Source organism: Chelonia mydas, chromosome 10 (genome assembly GCF_015237465.2).
Source record: "Chelonia mydas isolate rCheMyd1 chromosome 10, rCheMyd1.pri.v2, whole genome shotgun sequence".
In the NCBI taxonomy this organism is placed as follows: Eukaryota; Metazoa; Chordata; order Testudines; family Cheloniidae; genus Chelonia; species Chelonia mydas.
The window spans coordinates 31,460,834-31,470,522 of NC_051250.2; the positions used below are offsets into that span (position 1 = coordinate 31,460,834).

At 51.2% G+C, this 9,689-nt stretch overlaps 1 pseudogene; it reads left to right on the forward strand.

Moving 5' to 3' along the window:
- The first annotated feature begins 8,340 nt into the window (after window positions 1–8,340).
- LOC102948287 lies at window positions 8,341–9,093 on the forward strand (annotated as a pseudogene).
- The last annotated feature ends 596 nt before the right edge of the window (window positions 9,094–9,689 follow it).

Sequence of the window (9,689 nt, forward strand, 5' to 3'; positions counted from 1 at the left end):
TGATGTGGGGTTTATTAAACTGATTCGGACCAGGCCAACTTAGACAATCCCTGAGCACCCGCAGCAGAGGTGAAGGGTTCTCAGTCTTTCATGCTGTGGCTGGAATCAGACAGAACAACACCAGCCACTCCTCTGGGAATTGCCCTTTTGCCCCTTCCTGTTGTAGTGAGAGGTAATTAACCATGCTCCCTGCAGCTCTGCTGCTTTCTGTGGATCCAGCTGAGATGTAGCAAAGGCTGAAGTTCAGCCAGTGGCTGCCTGACTTTGCAAATGTGCTAAACAAACATCCATGTGACCTGGGCTCCTGCTGCCTGGTCCCACTTCCTCCTGGAATTGTCAGAGGTGAGTGTCTGGCCACATTTCTCCTGGATTTTCAATATGATCTCCAATTTGACTCATGGCCTGTATGTCACAAGCAATTACTGCTTTCTACACAGGTGATACACAAGCAAACAAACATGCACCTTTACTGTAGGTGAGCCAGAATTTCTGTGCCTAAGCATAAATTCAGTTAATAGCACTCATTAACTTCTGAAAGTGTACTTATTTATACTGTCTGCAGCCTTCCTTCACTATTGGAGGGGATGGCTGCAGCCAGGAGGGAAGCTGCCCATTCAAACAGCAACCTTCCGTGTAACCAGGCCCTGGAGTGAAAATACAGGGGTGAACTGGGTGTCGTTATCCTGACAGAATTAACAGGTATGAGAGGTTAGCGGGCAACATTCAGAGTTGGTTTGAAATTGACCATCTAGATTCTTACATGGCCTTCTCACTACAGGTTCTGAGCCTCAGAAGCTGACTCCAGAGACATCTGTGTATAAAACAGATGCTCCCATTCACACTGAGTGGCTCTGACAGTGCCTGCACTCCTTCCACTCCCCTTCGCCCTCCAATCACACTGGGCCCTCATGCCACTGGCCTGCTCGTACCTGGCAAACACAGAGCAGGGCATGCTCAGGGCAGCAATTCACCCACAGTAAACTGAAATGTTTGGATCAATTAAATGAAAAAACGGGACATTTCGGGGCTCCCAAGAGAAGTTCCTGGCCCACTGGGGCAGCTTGTACAAAACTGGGACTGTCCCAGTGGGACTAGGATTCTGGATTCTTTAGGCAGAATGGAATTACTTAGCATAGAATTTGGCCAAGACAGTGGAGCTAATTTTCTCAGGAAAATTGCCAGGAGCCCTTTGCTAGCCACAGCGGCTGGGAGCTCAGGTTTTAGTTCTGAAGATTCTTTTCAAATTTGATGGCAAACTTTGCAAAGCCCCCAGCCTGCGTGTGAGCTCTCAGCCCAGCCTAGTGTTTCTGCTCTCCTGCACTGGGGCATGGCCCCTCCAGCCCAGCCCGACAAGTGGAAGGTTTCCTGTTGTTCCCCCTCCTGAAGCTGGAAGCACATTGGTGGCAGTAATTGGCCCTCCTTGCTGCGCTTGCCTCCTCCGGCTCTCCAGCTTCCAGCCAATTCCAAGGGATTTGCAACATTAATTAGTTTCAAAGGTTCATTATGTGAGGAGAAAGCAGGGAGGATGGAAACGAGCTAAAAAACATCCTGCCATGGCCCTTGCTTTCTGACAAAGTGCTAATTAGCTATTACCCATCAGACACAGCAGGTGGTCTCTGAGTTCCAGCCACTAAGTTAAAAACCAACAAACATGCTTCATATAATTCTAGCTAGCCCCACTTGGCATAGGGAGGCCGAGGGGGTCTGCTAGGATAGGTGATGGCTGGAATCGACTTCCCTTCATGGCCTCTCTGGCAGATCAGTGAGGGGCCTGATTCTGGGGTCCCATAGCAGGTGAGTTGGGAACCTGTCAAACTTCAGAGCAGACCTCCCTCTCAATGGCTGGCAGAGCCCCTCCCATCCTTCCTTCTCGTCCTGCCCTGCAGCAGCCTCAGAACTAACACAGCTCATACCACAGACCTGCCAGGGAACACACTTCCTTCTCCATGACTGGAAATAGCCACGGCACCCAGGGAGCATCCCCCGCAAAGCTCCAGGAGGCGCAAGCAAGCGGCAAAACACCATCTCAGACCCAAACCAGAGAATTGTGCTCAGCTCTCACTGGGGCCAGCGGAGGCAAAGGGAGAGCCAGGCAGTGTCCGCTCAGAGGCTGGACAAGCTACAGAGCCAAGGCAGAGTTCAGTGGCTGCCTGCTGTCTATGGCAGGGACTGTCAGTTTAGTCTGTGGTTGTACAGCACCTAGCGCAGCAGGCTCTTGGGTCATGACTGGGGTGCCTGGGCATCACCGTAATACACCTAATAAACAACAGTAAAAACGGAGGCACTGCCCAAAAAACCAAGAGTTAGGGAGGGAATGCAAAGCTAAGCGTAGCTTAGTGCACTTGTCACAGAAATGCCCAGAGCTGGATCATGCACAGGACTTGGACAGCGTCCAAGCAGCAGAGGCAAGGCAGTACGAGCTGACTCCCCACCTGCAGCCTTCCTTCCCCGGCAAGGCAAGCTGGCTTCGCTTGGATCCCTTCATCCTCACACGCATCGGCCGAAGGCGAGGAGGCCGGGCTCCAGATAAATCTGGGAGATTGGGGGGGGAGCTATCCCAGCCCCTGGAGGCCAGCACAGCAGCCCAGGTGTGAGTCCTCCCAGGTTAGTCTCAGTGTTATTCCTGATGCTTTGGGGTGCCATTCCTCCCCGATAAGGCTGGGGAGAGCTCGAACATGCTCTTTGCTCTCGTGCTGTGTTAGGGAGGGAGGCCAGAGCAGAGGGCTTATCACAGATTCTTAGAGTTTACGACCAGAAGGAACCATTAGATCAGAGACACACTGTAACCAAGACATCTCAGCATCTTCTTCTGTCACCTGCAGAATCAGCATTCCCACAGGGCACAAACCGGGGCTGAGGGGGCCCAGAATGAGCCCTTAGCTCCTGGAAACACGGCTGGGCTGGGAACCGGAGCAGGAGGAGCCTTGCAGTGTCCAGGCAGGGATTACTAAGGCATCCTGCCTCAGGAGGACTAAGAAAGCCTGTGGTCCAAGTTAATCAAATTCCCACCCAGGGCTGCCAGGACAGGCTCTTGTGCTGGAGGGTGCTGGGGGATTTGATCTGTGGGCAATCACAGACATCACTGAAACTGACAGGCATGCAAGCTGCCCTTCATTCAGGCTACATGGAAGAAGCAATTAAGCTCCTATATGAAGTAAGATAGATGAAATAACAGTAGCCACTGCCCAAGGTGCTGGACATGGGGGGGCCTGAGCAAGAGCTAAGTCAGAAAAAATAAGAAGAGAGTGATATAGCAAAGGCCAGGGCAGAGCCCCTGGCTGGTGGAGCAGTGTGTGTCACAAGCAGACAGGGCCAGAGAGGCCCTGGGAGGAAGCGTCTCTGGGGCAGAGTGCTGGCTGGAAAGGTAGGCATGGACTGGTGAGCAAGGACACTTCTTGCTGCTGTGCACAGGGAGACAGGACTCTGTGCCCATTGTTTGTCAATACACAGGATTGCACCAAAGAAATGCCTGCCTCCATTTCAATTTCCCCTCCTAATGGAAGCAACCCACTAAGGCTCCAGTTATTGGCCGTCCACTTGGGTCAAGGGACTCTGGCCCCTGAGAGCCAACACTGACCCGAGTGTGATGTTTTGTCCCCACAGTAACCCCGGCTCCTGTTACATCCAGCAAATGATCAGGCGCTGTGCATGGCCTTGTAGCTCCAAGTGTACACCGCATGCTCCGAGGCAAGGGGCTGCCTGCATGCAGTCAGGCTACAGCAGGCTGTCTCTGCACTCCTGGTTTCTCTGGGCGCGGGCCAGCGAGGGCTCAGAGATGTTGGAATGAGCCACTCAGAGCATTGCCAACCTTTCAGGAGGCTGTGCAGCCCTTCTAATGTGGGAGTGAAACCCGCTGGTCAGCGAGGAGTCCGGTGGCACCTTAAAGACGAACAGATTTATTTGGGCATAAGCTTTTGTGGGTAAAATACACACTTCTTCTGCTTATGTCCAAATAAATCTGTTAGTTTTTAAGGTGCCACCAGACTCCTTGTTGTTTTTGTGTATACAGACTAACACGGCTACCCCTCTGATACTTGCCACTGGTCAGTGTGTTACGTGTCCCGTTCATAGAGGATGTGAGTCTGTTGCAGCTTTTCCCTAGGGGGGCTGGCTCCTTGGCTCAAGCTCACGCTGCAGTGATTCAGACTGTAAGCTCTGGGAGTCCCAGGTTCAATTCCAGCTAGTGGTTGTCACTTAAGCCCCCACAGCTGCTCCCACTTCTACCCCTTGGCATCTAGACCATACCGTGTGCAATCAACTGATATTTGCAACCTGGACTCCCAGTTTAACAGATTCCTGCCTAGCTCTTCTCTGGTGATTTGTCCAGGATGTGGTAAATAGTCCCCACCCACGGGCTCCACTGTAGTCACCTGCATAAAGATATTCCAGTTCCAAGGTAGAATGCAGGAGCTGTTCTCATCTGGGCTTCAGGGAGTCCCTCTGATCTGTCCTTTGTTAAAGAGGGACCTTCCTTCCCCCACTGCCCTCCTCTGAGTCCCCTCTGTCCAAAATGCCACCTACCCAGAGCTGCGCCTCTGGTGGTGGTTGTTATCCTAGTTCTGTGGCTAGGAGCTCTTGGTGCACCAGGGAACATTTGCATTTCAGGCCCTGGCAGCAGCAAGCACACTGGTAATGGTGCAGCAACCCAGACCTCCTGGTGCCCTGTTCATTCTGGGCAACAAGGAAGCCAGGCGCATCCCAGCAGGCATGCTGCCACCATGCTGCCCTCCTCTGTTTGTTCAGCTTTTCGCCCATGGCTTCACAATGGGCTGGCTGCCTGACCCTGGTGAGGCACTGCCGAGCTCCCACAATAGCGAGCTGCTAAGCAGACAGCAGATCACGGAAGGTTTGATTTCAGTTATATTTGGAACATAGTCAGCCGTGTCTGGACGATAATTCTATTGTTGCCTGTGACAATGGCTGTCGGGCCAGGAGATCACTGCACCGTACAATATGCTGTGTGCTTCAGAGGGAGCGAGGGATTCAGGGTTGATGGGTGAGCATCAGTCAGAGGCCCTTAGTCTTACTTATTGCCATGCACCAGAGCATGAGGAATCAGCACGCTGTGACTTAGGGGATGTCTACCCTGCAATGAGACACCCGCAGCTGGCCTGTGCCGGCTGACTCGGTGTAGTGTTCCAGGCTCGGGCTGCAGCCCAAGCTCTGGGGTCTTCCCGCCTCACATGGTCCTAGAGCCTGAGCTCCAGGCTGAGCCCAGATGTCTACCCCGCAATTAAACAGCCCTGCAAGCCTGAGCCACATGAGCTTGAGTCAGCTGCATGGGCTAGTTGCAGGTGTCTAATTGCAGTGTAGATATACCCTTACTGGCCAAGAAGAAGGTGTGAAACGCTCAAAGAAAGAAGGCTCTGGCCTCCTTTCTGTAGACTCTGCTATTTGTTGGTTTTCTTGCTACACTCCTTTGTGTTGTTACATAGAGGTCTTTACACACAGTGAGCCAAGTGTGCTTGTGTGAGAGAAAGAGCACCACTGCCCCCTACAGGACAGCACTGGTCCCACCCGCTTTGTGTGTGACTCTCATGTTAATGGGTGTGAGTCCATGTAATTAAGGCAGCACACAAGAACGAGGAAGGAGACGGGACCAAGCTGCTGCTGCTGAGTGGGAATCCTGCAGCCTCTGCAGCTCGTCTCCCCCAGTGCCAGCCCCGCTTCTGCCCCGAATCAGAAGAGCAGAGAGGGCACCTGGAGTTGTCCCTCTACAGTCTCCAGCCAGGAGAGATCCGCTGCTTGACTCATAGCCCCTTTCTCCACCTACCAGCCAGTGGAGGACAACTCCCCTCCATCAGTGTGGGTGCTGGCACTTGCAGGTGGCTCAGCATGCAGGGGCTTTGACTGGCAGGTTCTCCGTGCAGAACTTTCCAATAATGGGCTGGAAATGAGCTGAGCTCCCTCTCAGCAGTGCACTGGGAACTCCCATAGCTCTCTCTAGCCCTGAAAGGTGGAGGCCTTGCTGTCTGATGCACCTTGAGGCGGGAGGAGAGCTGTGCTTTGGCCTCTGCTGTTGGGGGTTTAGTTGAGGAATGGGCCTGCTTTGGTTTGTGAGGTGGACAGGTCTCCTTCCTGATGGCCAAACCAAGCTCTGGAGCTCTGCCTGAACTAGGCCCTGCAGCCTGCCCCATCAGTGCTGCTACTGCCACCACAGAGCACCCGTTAGGTCTGTAATGGTGGCTGCTTAGCAGCAGATATGGGAAGCCCAGACCCCACAAGATACAAAGTGGGTGAGTGTAAAGTAAACCCCAAGAACCCTGCTGGACAGACTAAGGTGAGGGGTAGGCTGGCAGGGTGCACGCATAGCTCTCCAGTGCCCTCAACTCGAGGGCTGTCACTGTCCCCAGTACCCTTTTTTCCAGATAAAATATGGTATCCCCTCACTTTTACACCCAAAATAAAGACTCCTGAAGCTGAGATTTCAGGCGGTGATTTGAACCCCAGGGAGGAATCCTGCAGGCATTGACTTTTTCTGTGTGAAGTGCTGTTTTGTGTCCCTCAGTTTGGGACTTTGTCCCTGCTCGTGCCCATGTTTGGGCCTGGGCAGGTGGAGAGGTGTGGGTGCGTGTCTGGACACCAGTGCCCCAGTGTGGCACAGGCTGCAGGTGCAGGCTATGCTGCTCTTCTGTCCCCTCCAGGTCCTTGCTGAGGAAGGACTCAGAGGTTCAGTTTGGATCAGATTATGGATGGGATAAAGGGCCAGGCTTTGTTTTTGGAAAACAGTGAGTCCTTCTGTTCTATCACTGATGGGAGGAGAGGCTCCACTGGCAGCCTGCTGCATTTCCTGGTCTCGGCCAACCTGGAAACACAGAGAGAACAGCCCTGTCGTGGGTTGCCAGCACTAGGACGTGGGAGTGTAACCAGGATAGGCAAGAGCCTCACTAGGGGCAGGGGAAAGGTACTGAGCTGTTTTGAACTTCAAAAAACGCAGTGTTGGTTCCAGTTCTGGGCAGAGCTTTGGGTCAGTTCTTTTTGGACAGGAACATCTTAACATCATTAAGATAAAACTAAGGACTGAAAACTAGATTGCAAACAAAAAGAAACAAAGCTCCCTGGGGCAGGGACTGTCTTTTTGTTCTGTATTTGTACAGTGCCTGACACATTTGGGCCTTGGGCCATGACTAGTCTCCTAGGCACTACGGTGATACAAATAATAATATGAACAGCAGGGTTTTTCTTTTGACAGTGGGGGAAATTCAGACTTAGTTTCCAGAAACAACCTTAATTCTGGTCCCATGTCCTGCCCAGTCCCACCTAATGAGGATACAGATTTAATATGGTTATTGCAACAATTTCAGAAATGTTTCACATCACTGGCTACCAGTGTAAATGTGTCACATTCTACATACATGCTGGTGTATTTCAAAGTTAAATTTGTGATTTGTACTGTATTGTTTTTATATAACTCATCCAATCAGGAAACAGAAACAATACCATGTGACTAATCAAGGCAGCTTGAATTGTGAATATTTGCAACAAACTATTTCTTAAAGAGGAAGTCAAGAACTTTGTGCAGCTCAAAAGCTTCTCTCTTCCCCCAACAGAAGTTGGTTAACTAACAGATATTACCTAATGCACCGTGTCTCTCTGACTAAGAATTATTTATTGAAGAGATTTGTGAATAATAACAAGTAATGAATACATGTGGGATTGTATGATCTGTAGGCTGACAATTCTCAACTAATAAGGCAAAACTTGTTGAGTAATTTATTCACTCATCTCTACATAGGATCTTAAATGTGGAACATCAAATTCTGGCCTCATTTATATAAACCTCTTGTCTTTGCTGGAGTCACTCTCTGTTGACACTGTTTAAATGAGCTTAGAATTTCCCTTCAGGTACCTATTGCAGCTCTGTAATAAAACAGAGGACCTTTAATGATATATATCACACTGGTTAAATGTGCTGCCTCTCACTAGTGGCTGAATCAAACAGGATAAGAATTACTAGTCTACTAGCCAATAATGCTACGGCTTTTAGCTCCAGTGGGCGAGGCCTTTGTCTGTCTTTCAGGAACATACAGTGGCCAGCATGGTATTCTCATGGTTTTCCATGAATCAAACAGAAACAGGTGTGGAAGGAAGAACACTAATAAAACATAAGATATAAGGGCTACAAGGTTCAAACAAATCCTGTTACTTAGATCAAAAGGGAACCTAACAGCTGGTGAAGCTACAGGGAAATCAGACATCTCTAGTATGCACTTCGCTCCAATGCAGTGTGTGCGAAGGCAAGGGAGTGCTCTCCCTTGAAAGGTCCCAACAGGCAGAACAGTTATTAGCACTGTGTGGTGTATGTGATGCTAGAGACAGCTGTGTTGCGTGCCTTGTAAGATGGCTGCATCCAAGCAGCCTCCCTTCTACCCTGTGGAGCTTGGGGGATGGGCTGCCCAGGTGCCACAGAGGGCTGCTGCTGATGCCACCCTTGAGGGGCTGGAGGCTGTGTTCCTCCAGGAGGTCGGGCTCTTCGCTGACACCTTCCCCGGGGAGACAAGCTACCCCTTCGGCAGCCATATGTTAACCATTGCCCAGCACTACAGGGCCCAACTTGGGGTGGCAGCACCCCTCTGGGAGGCAGCTCTAACCCTGCATAAATATTTTGAGGAGCAGAAGTTCAACTGATTGGCGGGCATCATGGGCATCCTTGCCACCCTGCGTGGGGGAGATGTAATGACCACTGAGCTCCCCCTGGCCTCGAAGCAGATGCAGGAGAACTTCCACAGGAATGTGCCTGCAGATCATTCGGCTCGGACCCAAGTCTGTGCTGTGTCAGGGGGTTCTGGAGGCCCATGAGGCATTCCTGAGAGATTGACTTCATCATAGGTGTAGACATAGTCTGCCTGAAAGACACGTACCCCTTGCTAATCAGGGCCCTCCAGCACCTGGGTGGCCAGCAACCAACTAAGGCTGGCATGCATAGAAGGCAGTGTGAGAAACCACCACCTGATGGGCTGGATCACATGGCAGGTCAGCAGTCTCAGCTAAACAGGAGCTCTGGCTGGGCCATACACATGTGAAGTACAAAGTGACTCCAGAGTGGTACCACGGTCTGCTGTGAAGCTTGGCCGCATCTGTACCAGAGTTTGTTGTGGACACATCCTGACTCATCCCAGATGTGGGCGACCACGTGAGACCAGTTAACCCTAAGCCAGAGTCACAGCGGTCCCGACCCAGACTGTGGATGGCATCAATTCCTGTAAGATCTATCAAAATACACCACAACAGGAGGGATCAGAGGTGTTTACACGTGTCCGGCTGCCATAAAAATGTCACCATGTTGGTCTAACTTTTCTTTAGCTCATTGGCTTTGGAACCTCACCTCTGTGCTCAGTGCAAGGGCTGCACCAGAGACTGCACAAACTCTCCCCTCATTTAAATAGAAATATGAAAACACAGTATCGCCGTATAGCTTTGCTGTGCGCTGCCCTATCCCAACCCACACTGGGGCGTAATTGTTCTTCACCCTCCACCTGGTCAAACCCCCACCCGCCCCAAGAACAACGGCGCCGCATGGCTTCCCGGGGAAGGAGACTGTTTGAAGTTAAGACACATGTATTGAAAACTGACTTTTACAGAAGTTCTTTATTTTACTGTATAAGCAGTGTAAGGAAGAGGAGAAAAAAGGAGATGGATTATGGAAAGGCAGACCACGTTGCTGGAGCATATGGCCTGCTAAGTTTGCA